Here is a 15,843-nt window from a genome sequence, read left to right as displayed (position 1 = left end):
TCTCTGTCTCTCTGTCTCCTCTCTCCCTCTCTCTGTCTCCCTCTCTCTCTCTCTGTTCCCTCTCCCTCCCTCTGTCTCCCTCTCTCTGTCTCCTCTCTCTATCTGTCTCCCTCTCTCTCTCTCTTCTCCCTCTCTCTATCTCTGTCTCCCTCTCCCTCCGTCTGTCTCCCTCTGTCTCCCTCTCCTCTGTCTCCCTCCTCCCTCTCTCTGTCTCCCTCTCTCTCTCTCTCTCTCTCTCCCTCTCTCCCTCGCCCTCTGTCTCCCTCTCTCTGCTCCCTCCTCTGTCTCCCTCCTCTCTCTCTCTGTCTCCCTCTCTCTCTCTGTCGTCTCCCTCTCTCTCCTCTGTCTCCTCTTCTCTCTCTGATAACTCTCTTCTCTATCTCTCTCTTTTTATCCCTCTCTTTATCCCCCTTTCTCTCTTTATCCCCCCCGTCCCTTCTCTCTCTCTTCTCTCTGTAGATAATCTGAGTGATTATAGCGTAGGACAACACCATAATAGGCCAGTGGGATAGATGGTGCTTGAGTCCTCTTCCATGTTAATGCAGTTTAGTCTTTCTCCCTCCCTCCCTGGCTCGATAGGCTGGGGTAAAGTGCTTACAAATTACTAAAGGCAAATGTGCTTCTATTATCACGCAGTGGATTTCACAACATTTGCTTCTCTTTTAATTTCTCTCTCCCTCTTTCCCTCTTTCCCTCCTCCCCTGCCCTCTTCTCTCTCTCTCTCCCTCCCTCTCTCTCTCTCATCTCTCTCTCTCTCTCTCTCTCTCCCCCCCTCCCTCCCTCTCCCTCTTTCCTCCCTCCCTCTCTCCCTCTTTCTTCCCCCTTTTTCCTCTCTCTCTCTCCCGCTCTGAAAAAAAATCCATTTGCTTAAAAGCCTGCTTTCTTTTCTACCTGCATACCCTCGACCCATTTAGTAAAAGCCTTTTTCTTTTGATCCTAATTAGCCAGAATAAAAATCAAATTGTAATATGATACTCTGTTAAAATCTCACCGCGCGGTTGCCCACCCACCCTAACGCTGATGACAAGCACCACTTTTTTTTTTTTTTTCTTCTCTCCAAATCGAAATCATCATATATTGTTCTGATTGCATTATAATGCTATTAGGAGATGAGGTGCTTTTGGTAAAATGGAAACCCTAATCGGCACAGACAACAAACAACAAAAATACATGGCATCCCCACTGACGGCATGGCTGGCAACATCTGTGAATCATCATCACGCCCCCACACCAATTCCTCTAAAGTTCCATTCATTAGTGGGTATTGTTAGTGGCAGTAGCTAAGCCCTTATTACGGTGCATTTAGGAAACGAGGCAAAGAGCATAGCAATAGCAATCAATAGAGCTCTTTTCATTTCTCCTCTAATGGCTTTTACATTCTGTTCTTCTCTCCCCCCCCTCCTCCCCTCCTCTCTCGTTTCTCGTGGACTAAAAGAGAAAACACAGGAGAGATTGGTGTTACACCATAAATTGGCATTTCTCTGGTAGAAAACAACAGATAATAATGCCTTCAAACCCCCCCCCCCCCCCCCTCTCTCTGCATATTCCTGTGGCATTTTGCTAAATTGAGTATGGATTTAACATCAAATGTTTCATGAATTTTTCAAATGAGATATTAAAGTCAATATTTCAAGTAGGGGATATTGAGTTCAGAGGAAAAATCCAATCCAGACGTTTTGATAGGACACAGATCAGAGGGGCAGCTAAAAGCCCACGTGAGGATCTAGTATGCATCCCAGATGGTACCCTATTCCCTATATAGTGCACTATTGTTGACCCAGGGCCCTATTGAGCCATTTAAGTACCTATGGGCCCTGGTCAACAATAGTGTACCACAAAGGGAATTGGTGTCATTGGGAAACACTCCCTGTTAGGCTGCCCCCCCCCTCGCCCCTGTAAAGCTTTGGGATTGGCATGTCAACGATGGAAGTATGTTCATGTGTAGCTCGACCACTGTCACAGTTTCTGCATCCCATCCTCCATTCTCCACCACGGCCTCTGGTGCACGGCGTACCTGATCGACTCTCATACTGACGTAGAGTCAGTAAGAATCGCACTGACAGCTCTCCATTCGTACTGTAGTACACCGGGGCATTTCATCAGATTAGAGAGAGTGAGAGAGAGAGAGAGAGAGAGAGAAGAGAGAGAGAGAGAGAGAGAGAGAGAGAGAGAGAGAGAGAGAGAGAGAGAGAGAGAAGAGAGAGAGAGAGAGAGAGAGAGAGAGAGCGAGAGAGTGAGAGAGAGAGAGAGAGGAGAGTGAGAGAGAGAGAGAGATGAGAGAGAGAGAGAGAGAGAGAGAGAGAGAGAGAGAGAGGAGAGAGAGAGAGAGAGAGAGAGAGAGAGAGAGAGAGAGAGAGTGAGAGAGAGAGAGAGAGAGAAGAGAGAGAGAGGAGAGAGAGGAGAGAGAGAGAAGAGAGAGAGAGAGAGAGAGAGAGAGAGGAGAGAGAGAGAGAGAGAGAGAGAGGAGAGAGAGAGAGAGAGGAGAGAGAGAGAAGAGAGGAGAGAGAGAGAAAGAGAGAGAGGAGAGAGAGAGAGAGAGAGAGAGAAGGAGGAGAAGAGAGAGAGAGAGAAGAGAGAGAGAGAGATAGAGAGGAGAAAGAAAGAGGAGAGGAGAGAGAGAGAGGAGAGAGAGAGAGAGAGAGGGTGGAGACGTAACACCGCAAGTTTTTATTTGTCAGTTTGTTTATTTGGGTTGGGTCTCTTTTAGCCCACTATGGGGTTAATATACGAAGACTTGGTAAATGGAGTGGTAGATTTTGAGCCACTTTATCTTGTGAAATGTGTTCAGTTGAGTGAGGGGCAGTAACAATAAACTGGATAATGACCAGAGGAAAGGAAAGACGATTCACTTCAATTTATTTTTTTGGTGCTGAACACGACCCTGGGACTCATCTCTGTTTTCAAGTCAGCAGGTAGCCTAGCGGTCGGAGCAGGTAGCCTAGTGGTCAGAGCAGCAGCTAGCGGTCAGAGCAGGAAGCCTAGTGGTCAGAGCAGGTAGCCTAGAGGTCAGAGCAGGTAGCCTAGTGGTCAGAGCAGGTAGCCTAGCGGTCAGAGCAGGTAGCCTAGAGGTCAGAGCAGGTAACCTAGTGGTCAGAGCAGGTAGCCTAGAGGTTAGAGCAGGTAGCCTAGTGGTCAGAGCAGGTAGCCTAGAGGTCAGAGCAGATAGCCTAGTGGTCCGAGCAGGTAGCCTAGTGATCCGAGCAGGTAGCCTAGTGGTCAGAGCAGGTAGCCTCGGGCGTTAGAGCGGGTAGCCTTGTGGTTAGAGAATGTAACCTAGCGGTTAGAGCTGTAGCCTAGAGGTCAGAGCAGGTTGGATGGAGGTTAGAGCAGGTAGCCTAGCGGTTAATGCAGTAGCCTAGCAGTTAGAGTAGGTAGCCTAGAAGATAGAGCAGGTAATCTAGAGGTCAGAATAGGTAGCCTAGCGGTCAGAGCAGGTAGCCTAGTGGTTAGAATGGGTAGCCTAGTGGTTAGAGAATGTAGCCTAGCGTTTAGAGCTGTAGCCTAGAGGTTAGAGCAGGTAGTCTGGAGGTTAGAGCAGGTAGCCTAGAGGTCAGAGCAGGTAGCCTAGAGGTTAAAGCAGGTAGTCTTGCGGTCAGAGCAGGTAGCCTAGAGGTTAGAGCAGGTAGCCTAGAGGTCAGAGCAGGTAGCCTAGAGGTCAGAACAGGTAGCCTAGCAGTTGGCGCAGGTATCCTAGAGGTTAGATAACGTTTCCTAGAGGTTAGAGCAGGTAGCCTAGAGGTTAGAGAACATTGCCTAGAGGTTAGAGCGTTGGGCAAGTTAACCCAAAGGTTGCTAGTTTGAATCCCCCAGCAGAAAAAGGTGGAAAAACCTGACGATGTGCCCTTGAGCAAGGCATATTTCCATTTCACACATGCATATAATAAACACTTGTACAACAGGACAAATATAAGCACCTAACTTATTGTTATATATCTGTAACCTACAATCTGGGCTGGCTTGGTGATTGGAACTCTAGCCTTATTCTCAGCTCCTTGTCAGAAAGCACTAAGCTTTTACAACGTTTACTGTGAATGAATGTAATCTGAGTAGAGAGGGCACTTAGGTCATCACCCCCTGAAACTGAACAGACATCAGGCTGCTCCCATACAATATCGTCTATACACACTGAATCATTTTCACTCTAACCCTGACTGTAAAGTTGCTCTGCATCAAAGCGTATGACTAAAATGTTCTGTTAATTGTAACCCAATGACTGTCCTCCTCTTTCAAGCTCCAGCTAGCATTTAGAGTTTGGTCGAATGCATTCCTTGAAATGTGTCGGGCATGGCTTCCAGTCAGTTCTCTATCACCACGTCAGGGGTACAGACTTAACATTATCTCTAGGTGTAGCAGAAATCAGCCAGAAATCACCAGGATCACATGAGTCTGTTTTTGGCTCTTCAGATCCTTAACAAGCAGCTACTCTTCCTGGGGGGGGGGGGGGGGGGGGGTAACACTGAGTAACACTGATACACTGATTGACATGGACAGCGACACAAATGTAAAATACAATGATATACAAACAATACAACTACATAATAGTTTGTGTGTAGATTGTGTGTGTTATAGTGTGTCTGTGTGTGTTATAGTGTGTCTGTGTGTGTTATAGTTTGTCTGTGTGTGTTATAGTGTGTCTGTGTGTGTTATAGTGTGTTAGAGTGTGTCTGTGTGTGTTATAGTGTGTTAGAGTGTGTCTGTGTGTGTTATAGTGTGTTAGAGTGTGTCTGTGTGTGTTTTGAGTGTGTCTGTGTGTGTTATAGTGTGTTAGAGTGTGTCTGTGTGTGTTTTGAGTGTGTCTGTGTGTGTTATAGTGTGTTAGAGTGTGTCTGTGTGTGTTTTGAGTGTGTCTGTGTGTGTTATAGTGTGTCTGTGTGTGTGTTATAGTGTGTTAGAGTGTGTCTGTGTGTTTTTGAGTGTGTCTGTGTGTGTTATAGTGTGTTAGAGTGTGTCTGTGGTGTGTTTTGAGTGTGTCTGTGTGTGTTATAGTGTGTTTTGAGTGTGTCTGTGTGTGTTATAGTGTGTTAGAGTGTGTCTGTGTGTGTTATAGTGTGTTTTAGAGTGTGTCTGTGTGTGTTATAGTGTGTCTGTGTGTGTCTGTGTGTGTTAGAGTGTGTCTGTGTGTGTTATAGTGTGTCTGTGTGTGTCTGTGTGTGTTAGAGTGTGTATGTGTGTGTCTGTGTGTGTCTGTGTGTGTTAGAGTAGGAGTGTGTCTGTGGTGTTAGTGTGTCTGTGTGTGTTAGAGTGTGTCTGTGTGTGTTATAGTGTGTTCTGTGTGTGTTATAGTGTGTTGAGTGTGTCTGTGTGTGTTATAGTGTGTCTGTGTGTGTGTTATAGTGTGTTAGAGTGTGCCTGTGTGTGTTATAGTGTGTTAGAGTGTGTGTCTGGTGTGTTAGAGTGTGTCTCTGTGTGTGTTATATAGTGTGTTAGAGTGTGTCTGTGTGTGTAAGAGTGTGTCTGTGTGTGTTAGTGTGTGTCTGTGTGTGTCTGTGTGTGTCTGTGTGTGTTATAGTGTGTGTGTTATAGTGTGTCTGTGTGTGTTAGCGTGTGTCTGTGTGTGTCTGTGTGTCTGTGTGTGTTATAGTGTGTCTGTGTGTGTCTGTGTGTGTTAGAGTGTGTCTGTGTGTGTCTGTGTGTGTTAGAGTGTGTTAGTGTGTTTTAGAGTGTGTGGTCTGTGTGTGTTAGTGTGTGTCTGTGTGTGTCTGTATGTGTTAGAGTGTGTCTGTGTGTGTTAGTGTGTCTATGTGTGTTAGAATGTGTTAGTGTGTGTCTGTGTGTGTCTGTGTGTGTTAGAGTGGAGTGTGTGTCGTGTGTGTTAGTGTGTCTATGTGTGTTAGAGTGTGATATAGTGTATTAGTGTGTGATAGACTGTGATATAGTGTGTCTGTGTGTGTTAGAGTCTGATAGTGTGTGCATGTGTATGTTAAATTGTGATAGAGTGTGTCTGTGTGTTTGTTGTCTATGTGTGCTAGAGTCTGATTGTGTGTGTCTGTGTGTGTTAGTGTGTTAGTGTGTGTTTGTGTCAGTGTGTCTCTGTGTGTGTGATAGTGTGGTGTGTGTGTTAGTATGCGATATATGATATACAGTGGGGCAAAAATATTTAGTCCCCACCAATTGTTCAAGTTCTCCCACTTAAAAAGATGAGAGAGGCCTGTAATTTTCATCATAGGTACACTTCAACTATGACAGGAAAAAAATGAGAAAAAAAACAGAAAATCACATTGTAGGATTTGTAATGAATTTATTTGCAAATTATGGTGGAAAATAAGTATTTGGGTCACCTACAAATAAGCAAGATTTCTGACTCTCACAGACCTGTAACTTCTCTCTTTAAGAGGCTCCTTTGTCCTCCACTCGTTCCCTGTATTAATGGCACCCTGTTTGAACTTGTTATCAGTATAAAGACACCTGTCCACAACCTCAAACAGTCACACTCCAAACTCCACTATGGCCAAGACCAAAGAGGTGTCAAAGGACACCAGAAACAAAATGGTAGAGACCTGCCCCAGGCTGGGAACACTGAATCTGCAATAGGTAAGCAATTATTAGGAAATGGAAGACATACAAGACCACTAATAATCTCCCTCAATCTGGGGCTCCATGCAAGATCTCACCCCGTGGAGTCAAAATTATCACAAGAACGGTGAGCAAAAATCCCAGAACCACACGGGGGACCTAGTGAATGACCTGCAGAGAGCTGGGACCAAAGTAACAAAGCCTACCATCAGTAACACACTACCCGCCAGGGAGGGACTCAAATCCTCCTGCAGTGCCAGACGTGTCCCCTGCTTAAGCCAGTACATGTCCAGGCCCGTCTGAAGTTTGCTAGAGAGCATTTGGATGATCCAGAAGAAGATTGGGAGAATGTCATATGGTCAGATGAAACCAAAATACAACTTTTTTGAAAAACTCAACTCGTCGTGTTTGGAGGACAAAGAATGCTGAGTTGCATCCAAAGAACACTATATCTACTACTGTGAAGCATGGGGGTGGAAACATCATGCTTTGGGGCTGTTTTTTCTGTAAGGGACCAGGACGACTGATCCGTGTAAAGGAAAAAACGAATGGGGCCATGTATTGTGAGATTTTGAGTGAAAACCTCCTTCCATCAGCAAGGGCATTGAAGATGAGACGTGGCTGGGTCTTTCAGCATGACAATGATCCCAAACACACCGCCCGGGCAACGAAGGAGTGGCTTCGTAAGAAGCATTCAAGGTCCTGGAGTGGCTAGCCAGTCTCCCAGATCTCAACCCTATAGAAAATCTTTGGAGGGAGTTGAAAGTCTGTGTGTTGCCCAGCAACAGCCCCAAAACATCACTGCACTGCTAGAGGAGATCTGCATGAAGGAATGGGCCAAAATATCAGCAACAGTGTGTGAAAACCTCGTGAAGACTTACAGAAAATTTTGACCTCTGTCATTGCCAACAAAGGGTATATAACAAAGTATTGAGATAAACTTTTGGTATTGACCAAATACTTATTTTCCACCATAATTTGCAAATAAATTCATAAAAAAATCCTATAATAATTGATTTTCTGGATTTTTTCCCCTCATTTTGTCTGTCATAGTTGAAGTGAACCTATGATGAAAACTACAGGCCTCTCTCATCTTTTTAAGTGGGAGAACTTTCACAATTGGTGGCTGACTAAATACTTTTTTGCCCCACTGTAGTTTATTTGATCAATACAATTGGGTGTCGCAGATATGATCAATACAAGTGGATGCCACAGATCCAACACTATTGGTCTGCACTCTAGTTGGCTCAGTGATAATCTGGGTCATAACACAGGCATTAGTCACAGGTAAAGCTTCCTCTTGAGAGGACAGTTGCTAGCTAACCTAACCGTCAATATTCAGGTCACCCAGAAAATAGACCACTCTCTGTTATTAACATCACACCACATTATCAAGCATTGCATGCATATTATCCAAGTACGAACTATTATCGTTGAAATGGAGATGTGAACGTACTCTTCAGCCTGTCGGCGTGGCGCCGACTGGTGAGACGCTTCAGTAGGACGGTCAAGTGTGCTTGCAAGGCAAGGTTACAAATTTGCACCAGGCCGATCGGGAGGAAGTGGTCCATGCTAAGCAGACAACGTGACATCCTCTACATTACCCTTGGTGCCTCTACAGCAACCCCAAAAAGAAGCGGTTTAGATCAGGCAGGTGAACTTGTAACCCTAACACTTCAAACACATCATTTGACATAAGCTTTACAGGAATATGTCTCTGAACAGTTTATTATTTATTTATTTATTTATCACCTTTATTTTTAACCACGGTAGGCAAGTGAGAACACGTCTCATTTTACAATTGCGACCTGGCCAAGGGATAAAGCAAAGCAGTTCGACAGATAAAAACGACACAGAGTTACAATGGAGTAAAACCAAACATACAGTCAATAATGCAGTACTAAAACAAGTCTCTATACAATGTAGCAATGAGGTGAGAAGGGAGGTAAAGGCAACAAAAGGCCATGATGGCAAAGTAAATACACATATAGCAAGTAAAATACTGGATGGTAGTTTGAATGGAGAATGTGCAAAGTAGAAATAAAAAATAAGGGGGTGCAAAGGAGCAAATAAAAATAAATAAAAATAAATACAGTTGGGAAAGATAGGTAGTTGTTTGGGCTAAATTATATGTGGGGTATGTACAGGTGCAAGAATCTGTGAGCTGCTCTGACAGTTGGTGCCTTAAAGCTAGTGAGGGAGATAAGGTTCCAGTTTCAGAGATTTTGTAGTTCGTTCCCAGTCATGGCAGCAGAGAACTGGAAGGAGAGTGCGGGCCAAGAAAGAATTGGTTTTGGGGGTGACTAGAGAGATATAGCCTGGTGAGCTGGAGCGTGTGCCATACAGGTGGCGAGATATGCTATGGTGAGCCAGCGAGCTGAGATAAGGGGGGACTTACCTAGCAGGGTCTTGTAGATGACATGGAGCCAGTGGGTGTTGGCGACGAGTATTAAGCGAGGGCCAGCAACGAGAGGTACAGGTCGCAATGGTGGGTAGTATATGGGGCTTTGGTGATAAAAACGGATTGCACTGTGATAGACTGCATCCAATTTGTTGAGTAGGGTATTGGGAGGCTATTTTGTGAAATGGACATCGCCAAAGTCGAGATTGGTAGGATGGTCAGTTTTACAAGGGTATGTTTGGCAGCATGAGTGAAGGATGCTTTGTTGCGAAATAGGAAGCCAATTCTAGATTTAACTTGTGAGATCTGGAGATGTTTTGATATAGGGTCAGGAAGGAGAAGTTTACCAGTATCTGAACCAGACACCGTACAGTAATTACGTAGTTGTCCACGTTATTCTAAGTCAGAAGCCGTCCACAGTAGTGATGTTGGACAGGCAGGTGCAGTCCCTGGGTGAAACCAGGAATCCTAACCGCTAGACCATATGGAAGACACATACTTAAAATACACATCACAGACAAATCTTTAATGTTGACATTATGCCTGTTGGATTTCAAAGCTCCATCTTTTTTCTCAGAGATGATGGGGAATGTCCAGATGAAATCCGTCTAAAATGTGTTTGAAGTGAGAACAGCCAGAAGCACTGAAAGGTATACAGTACCATTCCCAGCTTGATTCAATCAATTAAATAGTATTGAGCAAGCCAGGAGTCAAACCTAGAATCTTCTGATCCGTAGTCAGACACGTTATCCGTTGCGCCACTGGCCCCACATCTAAGCTGAAGTCAGGTCACAGCTAGATCAGTGTACAAGTCATAGCGTCTGTCAACAACAAGGTTCCTTGGTTTTCTGTTTCAGATGTATATCTTAATTTGATCTCCTGTTGTGATTCTGCTGCCATTTAAAATGTGGTATCTGTTCTTACACAGTGCATCACAAATGACCAATGTTCTTTCCATACTGGGAGTTCAATCGGGGCGAAAACCAGAATCCAAACGCCAGACCATATGGGAAGACAGTTACTTAAAGAAAACATCACAGACAAAACCATAAACATTGAAATGATGCTTGTTGTAATACAAGCTCCATCTTTTTTATATGGAAAAGTCCCATATATAATCATCAGTCTAAAATGTGTTTGAATCGAGAACTGCCAACACAATGAAAAGTATACAGTATTTTTCCCAGCTTGATTTTGGTCAAATAAATCTAGTTTTGAACCAAACAGGAGTCAATATTCAATCTTCTGACCGTTATCAGACACGTTATCCATTGTGCAAACTGGCCGCACGGCCAAGCTGAAGTCAGGTCACACCTAGGCCAGTATACACAGTCATAGTGTCTGTCAGCGACAAGGTTCCTTGGGATTTCTGTTACAGATGCATATCTTAATTTTATCTTCCTGTTGTCGCATGAATTTTACTGCAGAGCAAGAATGTAGCCATGAAGTGTATTCAACATTTAAAAAAGCCTTGTATATTTGAATCTACATAACATGTCACATTTCCTGTTGCTGGGAATATTGTTGTGTTGTGTGAAACTGCTGCCATTTAAAATGCAGCATCTGTTGTTACACAACTGCATACCTAATGACAGATATTCTTTCCCATACCGGGAGTTGAACCTGGGCCACCTGGTGAAAACCAGGAATCCTAACCACTAGACACATGGAAGACACATACTGAAAATACACATCACAGACAAATCCATAAACATTGAAATGATGCTTGTTGTATTACAAGCTCCATCTTTTTTCTCAGAGATGTTTGGGAAAAGTCCATATAAAATCAGTCTAAAATGTGTTTGAATCGAGAACTGCCAGACACAATGAAAAGTATACAGTATTTTTCCCAGCTTGATTTTGGTCAAATAAATCTAGTTTTGAACCAACAGGAGTCAAATATTCAATCTTCTGACCTGTTATCAGACACGTTATCCATTTGCAACTGGCCGCACGGCCAAGCTGAAGTCAGGTCACACCTAGGCCAGTATACACAGTCATAGTGTCTGTCAGCGACAAGGTTCCTTGGATTTCTGTTACAGATGCATATCTTAATTTGATCTTCCTGTTGTCGCATGAATTTTACTGCAGAGCAAGAAATGCAGCCATGAAGTGTATTCAACGTTTAAAAGCCTTGTATAATTTGAATCTACATAACATGTCACATTCCTGTTGCTGAGGGAATATTGTTGTGTTGTGTGAAACTGCTGCCAGTTAAAATGCAGCATCTGTTGTTACACAACTGCGTACCTAATGACAAGATATTCTTTCCCATACCGGGAGTTGAACCCGGGCCACCTGGGTGAAAACCAGGAATCCTAACCGCTAGACCATATGGGAAGACACATACTTAAAATACACATCACAGACAAATCTTTAAATGTTGACATTATGCCTGTTGGATTTCAAAGCTCCATCATTTTTTCTCAGAGATGATGGGGAATGTCCAGATGAAATCCGTCTAAAATGTGTTTGAAGTGAGAACAGCCAGAAGCACTGAAAGGTATACAGTATCATTCCCAGCTTGATTTCAATCAATTAAATAAAGTATTGAGCCAGCCAGGAGTCGAACCTAGAATCTTCTGATCCGTAGTCAGACACGTTATCCATTGCGCCACTGGCCCCACATCTAAGCTGAAGTCAGGTCACAGCTAGACCAGTGTACACAGTCATAGCGTCTGTCAACAACAAGGTTCCTTGGTTTTCTGTTTCAGATGCATATCTTAATTTGATCCTCCTGTTGTTACATGAATTTTACTGCAGAGCAAGAAATGCAAACTTGAAGTGTATCAATGTTTAAAAAGTCTTGTAAATTATGAATCTACAAAACATGTCACATTTCCTGTTGCTTGGGGAATATTGTTGTGTTGTGTGATTCTGCTGCCATTTAAAATGTGGTATCTGTTCTTACACAAGTGCATCACAAATGACAAGATGTTCTTTCCCATACTGGGAGTTCAACCCGGGCGAAAACCAGGAATCCTAAACGCCAGACCATATGGGAAGACAGTTACTTAAAAAAAACATCACAGACAAATCCATAAACATTGAAATGATGCTTGTTGTAATTACAAGCTCCATCTTTTTTCTCAGAGATGTTTGGGAAAAGTCCCATATAAAATCAGTCTAAAATGTTTGAATCGAGAACTGCCAGACACAATGAAAAGTATACAGTATTTTTCCCAGCTTGATTTTGGTCAAATAAATCTAGTTTTGAACCAAACAGGAGTCAAATATTCAATCTTCTGACCTGTTATCAGACACGTTATCCATTGTGCAACTGGCCGCACGGCCAAGCTGAAGTCAGGTCACACCTAGGCCAGTATACACAGTCATAGTGTCTGTCAGCGACAAGGTTCCTTGGGATTTCTGTTACAGATGCATATCTTAATTTGATCTTCCTGTTGTCGCATGAATTTTACTGCAGAGCAAGAAATGCAGCCATGAAGTGTATTCAACGTTTAAAAAGCCTTGTATAATTTGAATCTACATAACATGTCACATTTCCTGTTGCTGAGGGAATATTGTTGTGTTGTGTGAAACTGCAGCATCTGTTGTTACACAACTGCGTACCTAATGACAAGATATTCTTTCCCATACCGGGAGTTGAACAACAGCCACCTGGGTGAAAACCAGGAATCCTAACCGCTAGACCATATGGGAAGACACATACTTAAAATACACATCACAGACAAATCCATAAACATTGAAATGATGCTTGTTGTAATTACAAGCTCCATCTTTTTTCTCAGAGATGTTGGGGAAAAGTCCCATATAAAATCAGTCTAAAATGTGTTTGAATCGAGAACTGCCAGACACAATGAAAAGTATACAGTATTTTTCCCAGCTTGATTTTGGTCAAATAAATCTAGTTTTGAACCAAACAGGAGTCAAATATTCAATCTTCTGACCTGTTATCAGACACGTTATCCATTGTGCAACTGGCCGCACGGCCAAGCTGAAGTCAGGTCACACCTAGGCCAGTATACACAGTCATAGTGTCTGTCAGCGACAAGGTTCCTTGGGATTTCTGTTACAGATGCATATCTTAATTTGATCTTCCTGTTGTCGCATGAATTTTACTGCAGAGCAAGAAATGCAGCCATGAAGTGTATTCAACGTTTAAAAAGCCTTGTATAATTTGAATCTACATAACATGTCACATTTCCTGAGGGAATATTGTTGTGTTGTGTGAAACTGCTGCCAGTTCAAATGCAGCATCTGTTGTTACACAACTGCGTACCTGATGACAAGATATTCTTTCCCATACCGGGAGTTGAACCCGGGCCACCTGGGTGAATACCAGGAATCCTAACCGCTAGACCATATGGGAAGACACATACTTAAAATACACATCACAGACAAATCTTTAAATGTTGACATTATGCCTGTTGTATTTACAAAGCTCCATCTTTTTCTCAGAGATGATGGGGAATGTCCAGATGAAATCAGTCTAAAATGTGTTTGAAGTGAGAACAGCCAGAACACTGAAAGGTATACAGTATCATTCCCAGCTTGATTTCAATCAATTAAATAAAGTATTGAGCCAGCCAGGAGTCAAACCTAGAATCTTCTGATCCTAGTCAGACACGTTATCCATTGCGCCACTGGCCCACATCTAAGCTGAAGTCAGGTCACAGCTAGACCAGTGTACACAGTCATAGCGTCTGTCAACAACAAGGTTCCTTGGTTTTCTGTTTCAGATGCATATCTTAATTTGATCCTCCTGTTGTTCCATGAATTTTACTGCAGAGCAAGAAATGCAAACTTGAAGTGTATCAATGTTTAAAAAGTCTTGTAAATTATGAATCTACAAAACATGTCACATTTCCTGTTGCTGGGGAATATTGTTGTGTTGTGTGATTCTGCTGCCATTTAAAATGTGGTATCTGTTCTTACACAAGTGCATCACAAATGACAAGATGTTCTTTCCCATACTGGGAGTTCAACCCGGGCGAAAACCAGGAATCCTAAACGCCAGACCATATGGGAAGACAGTTACTTAAAAAAACATCACAGACAAATCCATAAACATTGAAATGATGCTTGTTGTAATTACAAGCTCCATCTTTTTTCTCAGAGATGTTGGGGAAAAGTCCCATATAAAATCAGTCTAAAATGTGTTTGAATCGAGAACTGCCAGACACAATGAAAAGTATACAGTATTTTTCCCAGCTTGATTTTGGTCAAATAAATCTAGTTTTGAACCAAACAGGAGTCAAATATTCAATCTTCTGACCTGTTATCAGACACGTTATCCATTGTGCAACTGGCCGCACGGCCAAGCTGAAGTCAGGTCACACCTAGGCCAGTATACACAGTCATAGTGTCTGTCAGCGACAAGGTTCCTTGGGATTTCTGTTACAGATGCATATCTTAATTTGATCTTCCTGTTGTCGCATGAATTTTACTGCAGAGCAAGAAATGCAGCCATGAAGTGTATTCAACGTTTAAAAAGCCTTGTATAATTTGAATCTACATAACATGTCACATTTCCTGTTGCTGAGGGAATATTGTTGTGTTGTGTGAAACTGCTGCCAGTTAAAATGCAGCATCTGTTGTTACACAACTGCGTACCTAATGACAAGATATTCTTTCCCATACCGGGAGTTGAACCCGGGCCACCTGGGTGAAAACCAGGAATCCTAACCGCTAGACCATATGGGAAGACACATACTTAAAATACACATCACAGACAAATCCATAAACATTGAATGATGCTTGTTGTAATTACAAGCTCCATCTTTTTTCTCAGAGATGTTGGGGAAAGTCCCATATAAAATCAGTCTAAAATGTGTTTGAATCGAGAACTGCCAGACACAATGAAAGTATACAGTATTTTTCCCAGCTTGATTTTGGTCAAATAAATCTAGTTTTGAACCAAACAGGAGTCAAATATTCAATCTTCTGACCTGTAGTCAGACACGTTATCCATTGTGCCACTGGCCGCACGGCCAAGCTGAAGTCAGGTCACACCTAGGCCAGTATACACAGTCATAGTGTCTGTCAGCGACAAGGTTCCTTGGGATTTCTGTTACAGATGCATATCTTAATTTGATCCTCCTGTTGTCGCATGAATTTTACTGCAGAGCAAGAAATGCAAACATGAAGTGTATTCAACGTTTAAAAAGCCTTGTAAATTTGAATCTACATAACATGTCACATTTCCTGTTGCTGAGGGAATATTGTTGTGTTGTGTGAAACTGCTGCCAGTTAAAATGTGGCATCTGTTGTTACACAACTGCGTACCTAATGACAAGATATTCTTTCCCATACCGGGAGTTCAACCCGGGCGAAAACCAGGAATCCTAACCCTAGACCATATGGGAAGACACATACTTAAAATACACATCACAGACAAATCTTTAAACATTGACATGATGCTTGTTGGATTTACAAAGCTCCATCTTTTTTCTCAGAGATGTTGGGGAATGTCCAGATGAAATCAGTCTAAAATGTGTTTGAAGTGAGAACAGCCAGAAGCAATGAAAGGTATACAGTATCATTCCCAGCTTGATTTCAATCAATTAAATAAGTATTGAGCCAGCAGGAGTCAAACCTAGAATCTTCTGATCCGTAGTCAGACACGTTATCCATTGCGCCACTGGCCCCACATTTAAGCTGAAGTCAGGTCACAGCTAGATCAGTGTACACAGTCATAGCGTCTGTCAACAACAAGGTTCCTTGGTGTTCTGTTTCAGATGCATATCTTAATTTGATCCTCCTGTTGTTACATGAATTCTACTGCAGAGCAAGAAATGCAAACTTGAAGTGTATCAATGTTTAAAAAGTCTTGTAAATTATGAATCTACAAAACATGTCACATTTCCTGTTGCTTAGGGAAAATTGTTGTGTTGTGTGATTCTGCTGCCATTTAAAATGTGGTATCTGTTCTTACACAAGTGCATCACAAATGACAAGATGTTCTT

At 42.7% G+C, this 15,843-nt stretch overlaps 4 non-coding genes across 4 annotated transcripts; all 4 read right to left on the bottom strand.

The window, feature by feature from the left end:
- Positions 1-11,182: 11,182 nt before the first annotated feature.
- trnae-uuc (transfer RNA glutamic acid (anticodon UUC)) lies at positions 11,183-11,254 on the bottom strand. Its single transcript has one exon. It is a non-coding gene; the product is annotated as a tRNA-Glu (tRNA).
- Positions 11,255-11,465: 211 nt separating this feature from the next.
- On the bottom strand, positions 11,466-11,538 carry trnar-acg (transfer RNA arginine (anticodon ACG)). The gene has a single exon. It is a non-coding gene; the product is annotated as a tRNA-Arg (tRNA).
- A 1,637-nt stretch (positions 11,539-13,175) lies between these two features.
- On the bottom strand, positions 13,176-13,247 carry trnae-uuc (transfer RNA glutamic acid (anticodon UUC)). The gene has a single exon. It is a non-coding gene; the product is annotated as a tRNA-Glu (tRNA).
- Positions 13,248-14,509: 1,262 nt separating this feature from the next.
- Positions 14,510-14,581, bottom strand: trnae-uuc (transfer RNA glutamic acid (anticodon UUC)). The gene has a single exon. It is a non-coding gene; the product is annotated as a tRNA-Glu (tRNA).
- Positions 14,582-15,843: the final 1,262 nt, after the last annotated feature.

The sequence above is a fragment of the Oncorhynchus kisutch genome, unplaced genomic scaffold, assembly GCF_002021735.2.
Source record: "Oncorhynchus kisutch isolate 150728-3 unplaced genomic scaffold, Okis_V2 scaffold914, whole genome shotgun sequence".
In the NCBI taxonomy this organism is placed as follows: domain Eukaryota; kingdom Metazoa; phylum Chordata; class Actinopteri; order Salmoniformes; family Salmonidae; genus Oncorhynchus; species Oncorhynchus kisutch.
This window is presented reverse-complemented; position numbering and strand designations above follow the sequence as displayed.